Genomic DNA, 18,399 nt, shown 5'->3' on the forward strand with positions numbered 1-18,399 from the left:
AATTTGGTCAACCAATTTATAATAACCCAACTGTCGGCGAAAATACAATGGGTGCGAGGTATGCAACTAGCAAAGTCCATGGTGGTCTACTCCTATTTTAACTTGTGAATGGGCAAACTCAAAATCAGGGAACCAAACCTCTAGTACTTTTACTTCTGTCATAACCCAAAGCAGGGCTCATTCGTAATGGGTATCTCAAGCCTACTATAACACCCAACATTTTGGGCTAGATTTTTAACCATTATTCCAATATGTATAAACTTGAATCTAATTATTTCTATTTAAATATGTGTAATGATTATTTACCTAGTGTGTAAAGTCCTTTCGACGTGAATAATTTTCATAGAAAATACTTAGAGTGAAGAGTTAAAAACTTTTGATACGACCAAATTTTGTTATCAGATCCTACAAGGGTACGCTTTTAATATATATAACTTTTGGAATATATTGAATTATACGTATTAAGAACCACTAAATTAATGATAATTAGGTCGTCTTTCCACAAGATGAATGTTTTCTTAATATGATACTCGATCAAAAGGTTATGAGAACTTTTGCAAGGAACAACTAGGGATCCACACTTTCAGCGTGACACAAAGGATAATCTCCGTGATAAGATATGTGTCACAGAGGTTAGCCTCCATGATAAGGTGTTTTCCACGCTTCTATGTAAATGTCATGCTGTCTTATATTATTTCCTTTAGGATGAGGAATAATAAGGTCTTTTTACCAAAGAACGATCATTAAATACTATATTAACGTATTTCCATCAGTTTTCATGACACAAAGATATTATTCCACCCTCGAACACAAAACGCAAGAAAATCATTAGTGTTTCATCATATGTTCATCTTTTGACTTCCAATTTCTTAATTACTCAGAAATCATTATGTGTCTAAGGCTTTTATGTTTTTCCCTATACTTTTATTTTTTAATAGCATAAAAACTAATATTATTATCCATCATTTGATATTGGTTTTTAACTATGGGTTAAGGGTCTTAAACATAAATTATTTGAATGTTTTCTTATGATATCTATTGAATTAATATTCTTTACATTGTTGATTTATAAACATATTAGGTGTTCATGGGAATGGTGAATGGAATAGGGGTATAATGGATTCCCCAAATAATTGGCATTGGTATGGAAATTGGTAAAACCTTAACCCACTTGCATAATTGGTTTTGGAATGTGATTTATCAATTGGCTTGACTTATTTCGTTCAAACTAATGCATTGCATAAATTGAAAAAATGGTTAAGAATGGTTTTGAAAACCTTGTGTGGTACAAATGAATGCCCCAAAATTATTTTTTAATAGTGTCAGGGGTACGAAGGAATCCCCAAAGAGTTGGCAAATGATATTGCTTGTAAGCTATGGTCGGTAAGATAATAACACTTAATGATGCTTTAATTGTTGACTCCTTAATATTATGGTTTGTTTATATATTAAAGCTTTTAATTGGCCTTAAAGGGGTTTGTGTAGATAGTTGTGGAAGATAGAGGTCCTAAGGCGACCAATATTGGAAACTCATATTTGTCGATGTTAGGGTTGGTCTTGATATTTGTATGTTTATGTCACACTATATATATAGTTGTACCATAGATTACAAAGTGTAAGGATTATCCAGCCTTCTATGGTACCTCCAATTCGTGTGGCTAACATACATAGAGTCCTTTTTAGCATGAGAAGCTGAACACATATAGCCTATGGGTGCGAGTTTAGCACGGTAAAGCTATACAGTCCAGGTTAAGGTTTTAAAAGATCATGCTAAGCCCTGTTCCCTTTACCAATATTTGATATAAGGTTTTAATGATTATTGTATTTTTGTTCATGGAATTATTTAATCATTTATCCCTGAGTTACATGGTAGTGCTCCAACCGCTAACCGTCTTCATATATTGTATCCCCAGGTAATGTATGAATTGTCCATACTTCTTTTTATTCAACATAATGACTACACAATCTTAGGATAGCTCATGAGTTAGACTTAAGTAGTGGGATTCCATTCTTCAAAAGACCCTATTGGATTCTTTGGTTTTTGGTATATATTGACTTTTTTTTTTAGATTTATTTTTATCTATTGTTGGGGGCATGTCCCGACTAGACTATCTTTGTTTTTTTAGAGGCTTTATTTGACATTACTGTGGACAGGGGTATTACAGTTGATTATCAATATTGGTTATTTATTGGTGGATCAATATTGGTTATTTATTGGTGTATGTTGGATACTAATCTATCATACATTCTTTGAGTTTTCTTACAATTTCTTGTATTATGTTAAATTCATCCACTGCTAGTTATTATTGGTTTAATTCGATTAGGCTAAGAACTTGTCTACAATCCTCAGCGGACATGAGATGCCCTTCATGGCCAGGCCCTAGTGTGGGTCATGGTAGTGTTTGTATCAGAGCATAGGTTCAAGGCCAATTGGGTATCCACAAAGTCGTGTCTATTAGAGTATCTTTTACGGGTGTAGTGCACCACACTTATAAAGGATAGTTTATGTGGCATTTTAGGAAATGTTTCTCATTCTTTCATACTCTAGATTGTGCAATTGTGTTTTCCATATGAAAGTCTATGTCTAATTTTTGAGGCAATACAATTGTGATTGGCTTAGCTTCCTAGCAATATGGTCCTTTCCTAATAAGTTATCAAAAGTTGTAAAATGGCACAAGGACTTAAAAATAGTCTATTGGTGCATCAAGGTGTATTGATTGAAGCGTGTATCTCTAAATTCATCAATCGTGTTGGCCAGCCCGAGGTAAGATGTAGAATTTGTACCTTTCCAAAACCTTATTTCCAGATATCTCACTTATAGGGAAATATTTGTATCCCAATATTGGGATAGTTTCTATCCCATAGGTAGTATAAATAAGGGTGCTATTACTTTTGAATAGTATGGTAATCCCAAGGTTAGTGATATAAAGTCTTATGTTTAGGAGTCTATGTGAGGGTAACTTGAAATGAAAAACATCTAGTGGTAATTACATAACTTTTAAGTGAGTGTTGGGGTTTCTATGCTCTTATGGTGTTGTTTAAGTAATATGCTCTTATGGTAGTCAATTAAAGAGTGTTGTTAGTTACAATAATTTCATGTACAATTGAATTAATAAAAAATCTCATAAGAACTAGGTGTTGTAGTAGTGAAATTAATCATTGGCTGAGAATGAAGGATTGGTGGGATAATGATTTATGAATTTTGTATTTACTAAGGAAGATCTTAAAAAAAAAGGACTCGATGGTGTTTAAAGAATCTTGACGATTGTTGCGGTGTAAGCATGGGTAAGCAGATGTAAAATGAAGAGGTGAATGTTCTATAGACCATAATGGGTTAGGTTATAAGATTATGATTTACTATCCTTTTTCGGTGGTTTTAATACACTAAAGGTATCTCGATTATTTATCTAGTAGTTGTAAGTTAGTTTAGTAGGTGAGGAGATTGTAGAAAATTTAAAGTTATGGTAGTAATGTTGCATAGAAAAATGTGTTTGTGAGCCATAGTTAAGTTAAATAATGAATTTAGATTGATTTCTCTATTTGATGGACTAGTTTAATATATGGAATATTTCATTGATGGTACATGATTGTTTACAGGCTTGAAATAATATGTGACAAAGAGCTTAAGTTAATGACTTATGAAATAATGGAGTGGGTAATTGTTATATAAGTATGAGGTCTAATCTTGAAGTAGAAATAGTGGCTAAATCATTAGATGGATAGGACCCTAAAGTTATAAGAATAAACAATACTCGATCTTGAGTTATCAGTGCCATGTAGTCCGAGCTTATGTTCTCAACTTCATAGTATGGAGAAGTCTAGGGAGTTGTTATATGGTGTTATGTAGAGCTGAATTGAGGGTGAAATAGATAGATTATGTGAACTCTTGGTATAAATTTAAAATTTTATTAAGTTATGAGTACTATTGGTGTAATCTTTGTATTCTAAGAAGTTGAAAATGGAGTGTTAAGTGCTTAGAAGCATTGATGTCTATACCCATGAAAATGTTAGTTATAAGGCGATAACTTTAGAGGTTGGAGGAAATTCAGATTAGTATCACTGAAGGAGGTGTCCTAGAAATAAAGTGCTTTTGTATTAAAGTTTTCAAGGGGAGTTTGTGTTTTTATGCATAGTGTTACCACCCCTTGTGTGGACTGTTGTTTATATAGATTTAACAAGTCGATATACTTTCAAGATTGGGATAGTGACCATAGAGCTAAAGGGGAGATCACGAAACTCTTTAATTTTCTTATGGTGGTGAGATTCTGGGATGAGTCAGGATAAATTTATTTTTACTCTAGAAAATTCCTCCTATTTCGGTTTAAAGGGACATCCTACCAACATCCTACATATTGAGATGGTGTCAATGCCAAAGTTTCTAGTTTTCTATACAATCTATGTCCATGTTTCGTTCCTTTAATTATGATCTAAGTGTTTTGAATTATGAAGCCCTTCGTGATTATTGGATCATATATTATGTTGAAGAACCCACCTTTAGTAGTGAAAAAAATATATGCTATTATTGAATACTATCACTCCTATCTTTGAAGATCATACTCTGTTCCCTCAGTTACTCTGCTTGTGTTAGGATGATAGCGGTTATAAAAGCACAATAATGTTTTAGATTATACAGTTGTTGATCTTTACAGTAAAATTTTTGTGTGGCAACATATGAAGAGGGAATAGTTCGATGAAAGTTTTGTTATGTGAAAAGTTAGGAGTGGTATATGTGGTGAAAATCATTATGAAGGTGATTAATGTTGTTTGGTTTTTGGTCGGGAGATCCATAAAGTGGGTGTAGTAAAGATAGGCTTGATTGAAGTGATTGATAGATACACAAACGATTTTATTTTATGGATAGTATTCTTAATAAGACATGATGTTGTTTTACTACAGTGATAGGATAGAATAGTATTCATGGATGGATGTAAGGTATTGATCCCTGCAGCTTATGTTAACACCTTTTAACTCTCGAGTAGGCTTTAATATCGAAGCAATGTGTAGTTAGACTCAGGCTCTTTTGGTGATGAGACTTGTGGGGAAATTGTAAGATTGAAAGGGAGAAGGGTGTTATTCGCAGCCGAACACATAGTTAAGAAGTATTGGAATATTTAAGGGATATTACAATAAGACCCTAAAAATTTCCATAATCTTATTTTAGACCATCCCATGTTTGAAACATTGATTTTTGACTTTAATTGATTTTACGCATGTTAATAGCCTATCCCGGGAGAGTTAAGAATTTTTTAATGGAGTTTGGGGAGATTTTTGACCATGGAGGAAGTATGGCTACCCGATACCAATATGTCTCAGGGGATTGTAATACGTCGCAATATTTTTAACAAGTTTCCAAGTATCCGTCTCATGCATACAAGTCCCAAAGTCATTATTTCACACCAAGTACAAGTGACATGGCCATTTTGACACCCTAAATTTTTAAACATTTTATTTTTGGCCTTCTTTAGTTCAAAACAATATTTTGTGAGTAGAAATATGTTTAGGGTTGTTAAAGGGGTTATCCCAAAGATTTTCATAATTTTTACATTGGTTTTGGGGTGTTTTTGGACCATGGAGGTGAAATATCTCTGCAATTTGGATGTGTCGTAGAGACTGGCCCTCTGCACTACGCCGCGTGTCATTGAGTTTAGTCTCTGGGATACATGTTGTGTCACGGAGGTTGTGAAATACTTGTATTATTATTAAAGGATCAAGGGTAATTTTTGTCTTTCACCCTCACCCTAAATGATTAATCTACGATTTAAAACCCATGAAGGGAATTATTTGCCCCATTCTTCATCAGTTAACGATACTCAGTCTACTCATAATCTAAAGAACACAAAATTCCAAGCTTTTCCAATATTTCAACCATTTCGAATCCCAACTCGAAGTTTTCTTCAAGATTTCAAGCAACTCAGGTATGTAGGATATTCATCAATGGGTTCCTTCCACCCATTGTATCCCAGGAAATCCCTTGTTTCAAGTATTAATCTTTTTCCCCTTTTCATGAAATTTGAATGTTAAGTACGAGTTTACTCAAATTGCTCTTAATAGTTTTGAATAATAACTTCGACTTTGTGTTTTCCCATGTGAATTATACTCTTACATGCTTTATAATCTCAATCACCCATATCATATTAAGTTGATACCATGTCAATTCCTCAAGTTATGAAATAAATCACGTGATCATGATCCCCACATAAGTTTAACATATTCTCGTACTCATAATCAAGAATTTCATTAGTTTAGTTAAATATACTATGATTTTGGATTTACGAATAATGAATTCCTTTAAAATGTTTTAAATGATGCTAGTATATTTAAAGTATTATTCAGTGCGGGAGAATTATGATCCTCTGAGACCTATATTTTACATATGTTTTAACTTTTCAAGTTTCAAGTCGGTCAGATCATGGTTTTATCTTCATATTCAGAATAATCATATTAATGGATAGCAATTATCACTTGTGAGTGCAGTTAACTTAAATAAGTTGTCACAGCCCGATTTTCGACTAATAATAGCACCTACAATAACCCACCAGTAAGTAAGCCAACACCGTAACCTAGAGATAATGCAATGGGTTACCTTGGTAGGATCGTCAAACTTGGACCTTAGTAGGACTTTTATACAACATGACTTATCAGTTTGGAAGCGTAAAGACATATATATACAATAACAATTTTGTAAATTACCATAATCAACACAACTACCATCATTAGAGTATGGAGCAAAAGAACTTACCACGACACCCCATACCACCAGGAAGTACATTGAAGGAAAACAAACAAAGAACTCATCACAACGTCCCATACCACCGAAGAGTATACCAAAAGATCAATTCATCAACATATCAAGGCACATCTGTACAAGAAATACACCAAAGCCACGGGTTGTACATTCTCACCATGGCCTCTTACTGAGGTCTACAATGATCATCAATACAAAAATTTAACACAATGAAGCCGATATCACCATAATATGGTTATATAGTCATTTAATCTCTAAATCATTAATAAACTTCATGCCGAGTCAATATTAGTTATCCTCTATTTCCACGAGCCACTAGTTTGCAAGTCTTATAGTTTTCTAGTCTTCAAATAAGGAAAAGCTATGAATTACCAACACTATTATTTATTCAACCATCACAACGCCATCTTCTAGTTAACCTTCTAATTATATAAGTCATCAATTAAGCCACTACAACATCATATAAAGGATGTCAACATAACCATCATTAAACAATACAAGGTCTATTATCATTGAGCATGTCCCGACCTTAAGGACTAGTTCTCATATTCTACCTAAGTAAGGTCGACCAGCTAGTTCACTAGAATTCTAGCTTACAAATCTTAGTCATTTATCAGAGACAACTAGTTGTCACATAAGCCACTTTACTAGGCGAAACTCCATAACATAACCATTTATCCAAGTCGAGTAGATTTACTCGGTGAGCCCTTAGTTCTACACAAGATTAGACATATCAATTATCCTTAACCCAATACTGGCTGTAATCTACTTCTATTTACTATTTGAAGTTAACTTGAGTCACAGCTCTTATCTAGTGGTTAATGGCAAAGAATGGATAACAATTTACCTAAGTACACAAATAGGTTTATCCATACATGGAATAACGTCACATACATCCATGTATTCATATATAATCACCACACATAACATCATCATAACATGTTTACCTCTTCTAGATTCACCGGGCATCATTATATCACCATTATCTGTTCTGAATTCACTGGACATCATCATAACATCATTATTTCCTCTGGATTCAACGTGCATCATCATAACATTATTATATCATTTTAACTCACTGGGCATCATCATAACATAATTATATCCTTCGGATTCACCAGGCATCACTATCATATAAACATATCCTCCAAGAAAATTATATACACATATATATGTACAGAAATAAATTAGCATATACAACCCACAATGATAGAGTATAAGTATTGTAGGGTAACACATAATATCATACTTTATTATTAATCATAACTAAATAATATAAGAAAATGCATGAGAATGAGTATCTAAATAAAATATACAATCACCACTTTTCCAAGTTGACATACTTATTAGAAAGTTAATTATAAGTCAAGTGCATGCTCTCTATCTGTCTCTTTTACTCCCACTTTTCACAATACTAACCCTAAAGGATAATCATTAACATAAGAATTATTTTAATTATCATGCTTAGGTCATTGCAAGAGTGGTAACATTATTAGAGGTTCACTGAATGAACTCATCAATAAGCCAAGCGATAACATAACCATAGGTTCAATTTATAAGACTTTCCAAGGCTATCCATGTCATTAAAACAAGATAATCCATCAAGTTTATATATAATCCAACCATCAACCACATACATATCCGTCAACTGGGACTAACCCTTTTTAAACCTCAATAACATATGTTAAAAGTTTATCAAATATATAGGTCACTAAGGAATTACATAGTTTAACCATAAGGTGGGTCAAGTCCCAATCCTAAATCCCAATATGGCCAATGTTCACTTCTACAAGAATAACTTCTACCCAGAATTAGGATATGTTATCTAAATCATAGCATAAGTAGGAATCAATCCTTACCGGGCTTATAAGGGAAAAACTTCTTCATGAATCCTTTCTATGTGACCCAAACACTAAGGCTAATTCATAAATATTCATATCTAGGTCAACATACTCTCATGGTTAGTCATGAACATTATTTTCCTCTACTAGAGCAACTAAAGTATTCTCATACTATTTATGTGACTACAAGTTGAACTATCCAAGGTTCTAGGCTATAGTCAAGTATCACATTCTACAAGTTTAATAGACTACGGTGATCAACTAACCCAAAGAATTATCATTCTTTCATTTATCTCTAAGAACCCACCCAATCTCATAAGATATCATAATTATACTACAATTAAGCTCAATCTAAAAACAAGTAAGCCTAACATACCTTTAGTCCAAATAGCTCACGAACTAATGAGCTTTGCCTTTTCTTTTTTAAAGCTTCTTCTATAAGCCAAGCTATCTACAAATTAATCTAAAAGTTATTACAAGAATAACAACACCCATTCTGGCACTATTATGCCATGGTCTAAAATGACACTGAACCCCCAAGTGTGTACCATCTTTGAAAAATTAGTCTTTTAAACCAACCCATTATATAAATATCATTATGGAGCTATAACTCTCAAAAAATTTGAGCAAATCAATCACATTTGAGACTACAATAGATCCTCAATGACATAGGAGTTTTGGGTTTAGAAATTAAGAAATTAATACCATACTAGAAGGAATCTTACCTTAGATGTATAAAAAATGGATTACATAAGCTATTCAATCTTCTAGTCAACCCACAAGACTGATGTTGAAGATTTTACACTCTATTAGGGTTTAGAGCTTAAGAGGGAGGCACAAAATGGCAAAATATTAGGCAAGACAGCCTTTAAATAGGCTTTGCCTAGGCCTCGAGTAACGCAGTCACATACCCCGCTTAGCCGCATCTTAGCAATGCATTCGAACCTCTTCCACTATGGTCACGGTATCTACTTCTATGCCAGAGTATAGATGAAACTTAGAACTTGGCTCCGCACTTTGGCCGATGCCTACAGATATATCTGGAGTTTATTTCGAGCAAATGAGTTATGTAACCACATCGATTTTGATGTTTCAAATATGTTGGAATAGTTGGATTTTTAATTTAAGGCTATTTTACTAAAATTTTTCCTTGGTGGTCAATTAGGACCAATGAAGACATCAAATTAGAAAAGTTATTCTAAGAAGCAACGGACTACCAGGTAACTGAACCATCAATTCCAGCATGTCACTAATGACTTCAAGCAGCTATAGAGAAGCTCTATCATCACAAATAAGCAAGAACACGGATAATGACCTGAAGGGTCATTACATCACTACCACTGTAGGTTCATTAAGAGTAGGATTTAGCACTAACTAAACCTACGGATGGAGTCTCATTCACTGAGAGAGGAATGAGACCTTTAGTAGGAGTCCCTAAGTACCAAAACTATGTAGCCAATAAGGTTATGAGATATCACCTACTAATACTCTACTAACACTCTCTTAGGGGTAACCCATCAGTAGAGGACTAACTCCCTAGTAATTCAGGACATCAGCCTTCTGGATGTATCTCATCAAACATGTGTTATCACCGGTGGCAAGGTACCGACACCTTTTTCGTTAAGGTTATAGGTTGGACCACAATTAGCTCAGAATGTGGCATATCATTTACACGATAGCTCCTATAGTCTCAATTCAGCATTCAAAGTATGTCAAGTCAGGTTTGCATGACCAAATGTACATATATCAATTATTAGGTCATACAAATATCAGTCACTCAGCTATTCAGATATCAGTTATTCAGTTTTTCAATTTAATTTGGTAGATGTTTTTGCTTTGTTTTGCATTTATTTTACATATTTATGCATTAATGCTCAGTATCTACTTGCACTTTATAAAGTCTTTATCTCACATATTGGTCAAAGTACCAACTACATACTCTCTTTTATGCCATATTGTCTAACAACTTATGTTTGGATACTCCATTCCCCAAACACCCTTAGTTAATTAAATACTACTCAACAACCATTGTGATGAGTCCTCATCCATCAAGGATAGGTTATTTGATTTTATTTTAAGTATTTCTTTTATTTTAGTAAGTTGGAGTTAGTTCGGACTCATTCTATCAACTTCTCATATTTTAAAGGCTTTCAGATCGTCAGATTTATTTTTTGTTTTATCATTAGTTAGATATGTTGAATATTATTTTAGTATGACGCCTTAACTAAATTTCTCCCCAGTTTAGTTTCCTAATATGATTTTTTATTATTAATTTATTCAATGCTCATAATAGATACTAGATCATGGGTTAGCTTGATGTCACCTATGGCCTTATGCACCGTGTTATGACTAGGGGGTAATCTCAGGTTATTAAAAACTTTGTATTAGATCCTAGAGTTTTAAAGTGTCCAAGGTTGTTTGAAAGGTGCGTTGAGTAGATTCTCGTGTAATGGTGTGATGTTCGCCATACTTATAGGTGAGAGGCTATGAAATATTTTTAGAAAGTTTCCGATCATTCAGTATTTATTTCATGCAAAATTACGTGAACTCTATTGAATTTCCTTTCTAACTTGTCCTTCATCAGTTTAAAGAATATGCCTCATAGATGAATTAACACAAGGATAAACAGGGATCAGCCTACACTTTTACCTGTTTAGGAAAACCCTCTGAATGAGCATGTTTCTCATGTTGAATTCTTGATAACTTTTACTACTTTAGCCCAGGCTATGGCTGCTAAAAATAATCAGCATGCTATTGCCCCAGATAATCCAGTAGTGAGAATGGTAGCAGCTAGGATCCAAGACTTTACTCGAATGAATCCTCCCTTTTTTTGGATCTAAGACTGAGGAGGACCAGAATCAGTTTTTTGATAGTGTGCAAAAAGTGACAAATATCATGGGTGAACTACTTGTGAGAGCTCTTCTTAGCCGCCTACCAATTTGTATGAGTGGCTCATACATGGTTCAAGTTGTGGAAGGAGGACAGACGTATTGAGGCAGGACCGATAGAGTTGTAGGAAATTACTACCACCTTTTTCGATAGATTTTTCCCACTAGATTTGATGAAGGACAAAGTTTGGTAGTTTATTAATATAAGGCAGGGTAACAAGAGTGTGAAGGAGTACTCACTAAAGTTTACCCAATCAGCGAAGTATGATTTGACTATGGTGGCTGATTCTAGGGCCAAAATGAGTAAGTTTGTGTCTACGGTTTTGAAGGATATAGTTAAGGAGTACAGGAAAACTATTATGGTTAAGGAGATATACCTTTGTAGATTGATAGTCCATGGTTAGAAAATTGAGGAGAATGAGCTCAAAGAAAAGGAAAGAGAGATTAAAAGAGCCCGAACTAGTAGCTTCAACTTCTCACAACAATGGTTTGAAGGTGGGAATCATTCTCAATTCTGCTAGAAATTTGTACTTCCATCCCTATCTTCAGCTTATGCACTACTTAAGTTAAGAAAGGATGATAGGGATGGAGTGCTAAGATCTAAGTCCCAAGGTACTGTGTATAGTAGTTGTACCAAATTTCTTTGTAGGAGATATAGTAGTAAACATGAAGGATTGTTCTGGGCAGGTAGTGATATGTGTTTTGGATGTGGCAAGACAAGCCATAGGATCAGGGATTACCCTATAATTTCCTAAAAGGGAAAGAATTTTCATCAATAGTGTCAGCCTAACTTTTCATCAGCTATAGCATGTCGCTCTACTTAGTAGGGCACCACCTTAAGTTCCAATAATGGGTAGCTTTAAATCAGACTTTATGATGTCTAAACTAGACACAGTCACAAGCGTTCTACAGATGTGGTCATCATGTTTATGCATTGTTAGACCCTAGAGCTTTGTTTTTTTTTCGATTCCTCATATAGAATTATACTATGGAGCCAGTCCTAAAATATTAGTAGATCCCTTCATAGTGTCTACCGCCGTGGCTAGTTCTATTCCAGCCAGACAAGTATACAGAAATTTTCCGGTCTTAGTGTCTTAGAAAGTAACTTCAGTTGATGATGTGGAGTTAGAGATTATAAATTTTGATGTCATTCGAGACATGGGTTGGCTCCATTGGTGATATTCCTAAGTTGACTGTAGAAATAGAATAGTCAAATTCCAATTTCCTAATGAGCCTATCCTAGAATAGAGGGCTAGTAGAGTTTCTATGGGGTATTTAATCTCCTACCTTAAGGAAAGAAATATGATTTCCAATGGATGTATTTAAAATATTGTATAAGTTAAGGAAACTAATTCTAGAACTTTGATTCTTGAATCAATTTTAGTTGTGAAAAAGTTCCTTGCAGCATTCCCTGAAGATCTTCCAATAGTTCCTCCAGAAAGGGAAATGACTTTGAAATAGGTCTCCTCCCAAATAGCAAGCTTATCTTAATTCCATCTTACCAAATGGATCTAATTGAGCTTAAGGAATTGAATGATCAATTGAATGATCTCTTATATAAGGGTCTAATTGGGTCATGTGTTTCTCAGAGAGATGCTCCAGTTCTCTTCAAGCACAAGTGTAACACCCCAAAAAATTGGTCCTGGAGTGTCACACGGTACTTGAGGCTACGAGTATCCCCAAGATAACCCTTTGAACCATTTTTATTTAGTTCAATACAAATCAACGGGGTTTTCATAAATAACCCTCAAATATCAATAGAGTAATCATTATACAAGAATAAAAGAATTTTAGAAAGATAATAAAATACTACTTATTAGTCAACTACCGACATCTATACTAGTCTGACAAGCCTCTAAGAAAATCAATAAAATCAGCGAGTCATTGAGACATACCCCAATCACTCATACTCAGTTATCAAATAAAAATAATTTCGTGAAACCAACATCAGACATCACGTCCTCAAAACATGAGGACTCACCATATCAAAGGATGTAGAACAACGTGCCCTTAAAATCACAATCGAACCTAAAACTGAGCACCTGAACCTACATTCCGAGAAAATATAGCTGATAACGCTCAATCTACAGCTCTCGTGGGAGTGTAAAGCGGTCGTTAGCAAATATAGAACCCAACCTGGGTTGGGTATCGATCCCACAGAGAATAGCTTGGCCAACAAGCAAGAGAAATTACTAGACTTTTAGTGCAAGTCTCGTAGGAAAGGGGGGATTGTAGTATGTAACCAAAACAAGAATGTAAGAACTGAAAATAGCAAAATAAAGAGAGATTGTCACGTGTGTTGTAAACAATGAGAATTGAGGCGTTGGGGTTATGTCCACCTTCTGAGGTATACGTCTCTATTGGCTATGAGTGTGTAGAGTCTTGACATGTAATTGCTTATAGAGAATTGTAGTCGATGGTAAATCCAAGCGTCTCTCGACCTAAACAAGGACTATTTCACTTTAACTCTCTCGAGCTTAAAGCGTGACTAACGGTACGAATTCTCCAAGAAGTTAGTCCAGGTACGGCACTAGCTTTTTAATAGGAAAGGGTGTCCTACTACCTTGACATTATCTCTTTTCCAGACAAATAACTTTTCTCTCGAACAAGTCAGATGTTAGACTGGCGTTGGTCTATGCGTCTTCTTTTCTAGACAAATAACCTTTCTCTCGAACAGGTTAGATGTTAGAATGGCGTGTTCTTGTGTTTGAACCGCAAAGAATGTAGATTTAAGATGAAGAGAATAATGATATAAGCAATATACTTGTCTTGAACTCACAAACTCATAGCTATAGATAGTAACTCATTCGGCTTCCATAACCCCAACTAAGAGATTTAGTTACCCATGAATGCGAAGGATATCACGCTTTGCATGGTGGATGGCGTGAATAGTAGGTGTTTGGCGTGTGGTTTTAGTGATTCCGTAGCAAGTAACGATTCTCTTGTTGTGGAATTTAAGAGTAGAAGAATGAAGAATTGAGAATGGGTTGTAGGAAGATGTCTTAATTGTAAGGAGATGAATGAATTGTCAGAATGTCTCCCCCCCTTTTTCTTTCTCTCTTTAAAATCTCTAACATGATAGGGTATTTATAATACTCCTATCCTACTCCTACTAAACTAATAAAATAAATAACCAAATCCTAATATACTAATGAAATCCTTGACCCAATTGTACTAGGGTAAGGTTACAAAATTATAATCCAAATAGAATGATGAAACACATAACCTAATTGCACTAGGTTAATGTATTATGGCAAAAATCCAGCTTTGTGTCTGTAAGTCCCAAAGTCTTCAGAAATGCTGTTTTAGCCCGGGACAGATTTTCCATGCAGCAGATTTAGTCCTTTATGCGTCCAGCTCCTTTCCATCTCGTTTGTGAGCTTTCTTTTGCGTCAAGTAAGCCATAAATTGCTGTATTTTGCATCATTTATACCTGAAACTTTCCTAATCACATTTGTTAGCTCATTTACAGGAAAAAGGACTAAAAGTGTACGAAATAGATAATTAGTTCTCGAAACTAGGCTAAAATATGGGCAAAATATATTGATATAGGCGCGTAATTTCGCCTATCATCAATAGCCCACATCCAAAGATGTGAGTCAGTACCATCGAAAGAAACCAAGTATATAGGGGTGTATGCAGTTTTATAAACATCATCATCTTTAATATTTATAAGAAATATGCAGGATGTATGAACGACTCACATAGCCCGAAGAAATTCATCAAAATCATGAGAGGATGAAATAAGTACAATAACACATATGAGTCATAATATAATTTGTCAATCACTTTCAGTTCATCAAGAATATCAATTCTCATAATGTAAATATCATTTAAATCTTTTGAAGGAATACCTCTTACAATTCCACTTTCAAATCACTTCACCATTTAGCATAGACACAAGGAAACACACACACACTGGGAGATCCTATAAACAACATAAACCACATGAGCTACATGGAGTCCAACGTACAACCCACGTTGGGGAGAGCTGTCCTATCTTTGCCATCAAAGTAGGACTATCGATATCAAATCTACACAAATTAGTGATCACTATATAAATCAGCCTCAGGCTCACTCCTACGGGGGCATGTAGTTCTTGGGAAGTAAGGTCTCTTTATACCTCATACTCGATGCTATAGATTTCTCCAAGACTTAGATCAGATCATTTCAAAGACAATCCATAACAAAACAATTTCACTAATATGTAAATATACTTCGGGAGCCATCATCCTTCCCATCTATTAAAATCAACCACATTGTGGATTTCTTTCACACTCGAGTTCAAAACAACTCCATTAAAACCAAAAGGCCAAATCATACAAAATATGTCAAATATTCAATATCAACATGCTTATAACACACACTTTTTCAAAAAAACACAATTTCCAATGGGGATTCACGACCCAAATATCAAAATCATGATAAATATCGTTCAAGATTTATGCTTTATATCTCCATACATGTAAATTCATCTTTCAAAATCATAAATATCTAGATTTCATAATAATCATCATAAGATAAAGGTTCATGCTTAAAATTCGTAAAAATCAAATAAAAAACATGCATTTGTAAAAAAATTACTTTTGGGCACAAGAACGAAAGAGAGTTCTTATTGAGAAACCCCACATACCTTGAATGATAAATTTTAGATCGATACTCATTTTTGAGATGTTAATCGTGCCTTTGAATGATTGTTCTTGGAGTTCTTGAACTAGGAACTTGGAATCTTGAATAAATTTGCAGAATTAATGTTGAACTTTGGAGGTTCTTAAAGTTGGATGTAGGAGCTTAGGATTTCTTTTTGAGGGAATTTGATGAAATATAACACATAATTCTTCTAATAGGCTTTAATATAGGGTTTGGATGGATTTTGGGTGAGGGAGAATGACCAAAACGCCCCTAAAGATCAAATAATTCTCGAATCTGTCCTTTGGTGGACTGTTCTGATAGTTTGAAGTAGATCAACCATAACATTTTACTCCGATATCCAAATTGGATGAAACCAATTTCGTTAGAAATAAGACTCTCATATATTTCTATTGATATATAGTATCTCACCCAGATCATTTTGTACGAGGAGTTATGATCATTTGAAGTTGACCAAAAAATTGGCTTTTGTTAGCATGAAGTAGATCGACCATAACTTTTTGCTCCGACAGACAAATTAGATGAAACCAATTTCATTGGAAAAAGGACTCATAGAGATTTCTGTTGAAATATAGTAGATCACTCATATCATTATGTACAAGGAGTTATGATTGTTTAAAGTTGGAGAAAAAATACTCCAGGCATCAGTATTTTTTTCCGGCACGTTTTACTGTTTACTACTATTCATAGTTCGATCGGAATGTTCATAACTCATCGCTCGGGTGTCCATTTTGGATGATCACCATATAGTTGGAAAGCTTAGTCGATACTCTACGCAATGGTGGGTCATAATCTAAGATATTTCACATGGAAAATTTATAATTGATTCTAGATGATAGAACCCAACACGTTTACACAAAAAATTTCAACGAAAAATTTCTCGGGGTATTACAGCAAGAAAGATGGTTACAACAAAATGTGCATTGACTAATGTTAGTTGAAAAAATCCACAAGCGAGAATAAATATCCACTCCACAGATTGATGACATGTTCGACCAACTTTAGGGTGAAAGTAATTTCTCTAAGATAGACGTAAGATCCACAATCATCAACTTAGACTTCTGGAATGAGACATTTAGAAGACAATCTTTAGAACTTTTACTGTCACTTTGAATTTCTACTTATGTCTTTTGAATTAGCGAATACTGCTACAACTTTTATCGACTTGATAAATAGGGTGTTCAAAAAGTACTTGGATATGTTATCATAGTTTTCATAGATGACATCCTTATTTATTCTTTTAATGAAGGTGATCATGCAAACCATTTGAAAATTGTAATGCAGAGCCTTAAGGATCAATAGTTATTTGCTAAGTTCAACAAGATCAAATTCTATATAACATCAGTAGCTTCTCTTTGTTATATTATTTCTAGTGATGGTAGTCGAGATGATCCTTAAAATACTCAAGTAGTAAGAAATGGGCCTAGACCCATCTGTCCATCAGATATCAGGATCTTCTTAGGTTTAGTTGATTACTACAGATGGTTTGTTGAAAGGTTTTTCCTATTTCTTCTCCTATGTCAAGATAGACTCAGAAGAAAGTGAAATTTCAATGGTCAGAATCCTGTGAAAATTGTTTTCAAAAGTTGATGACTCAACTCACTTTTCCTCAAGTGTTGACCCTACCAGAGCGTTTAGATAGGTTTATAGTTTATTGTGATGCTTTTAGATTTGTCTTTTTTATGTGTTAATTCAACGAGGTAAGGTCATAACCTATTCCTCTAGATAACTTAAACCCCATGAGAAGAATTATCCAACCCATAATCATGAGTTAGAAACATTTATCTTTGCCTTAAAGATTTTGATCCATTACCTTTATGGGGTTCATGTGGATGTGTTGACGAATTATAAGAGTTTATAGTTTGTATTCAGCTAGAAGGATCTAAATGTTTATCATAGGAGGTTTCTTGAATTGATCAAAGACTATGATATAAGTGTATTGTATCACCTAATTAAGGATAATATTGAAGCTTATGCTCTTAGTAGAATGTCTATGGGAAGTGTTGCATATATTGAGTAGGATAACAAGAAATTAGTCCGTGAGGTTCATCAGCTTTCTAGAACAGGTGTTCACTTAGTGGATTTGGTCAAAGGTAGTATATGGATTCTAAATACTTTAAAATCTACATTGGTTTCCAAAGTTAAATAAACGCAAGACAGGGATACTATTTTGGTCAAGTTGAAGGAGGCAATTCAGGATTAGAAGGTTAAGGTTTTTTCCCTAGGGAGAGATAGTGTGGTTCATTTTAAGGGGGAGATAGGTGAAGCTACTTCG

The sequence above is a fragment of the Capsicum annuum genome, chromosome 8 (genome assembly GCF_002878395.1).
Source record: "Capsicum annuum cultivar UCD-10X-F1 chromosome 8, UCD10Xv1.1, whole genome shotgun sequence".
Lineage (NCBI taxonomy): Eukaryota > Viridiplantae > Streptophyta > Magnoliopsida > Solanales > Solanaceae > Capsicum > Capsicum annuum.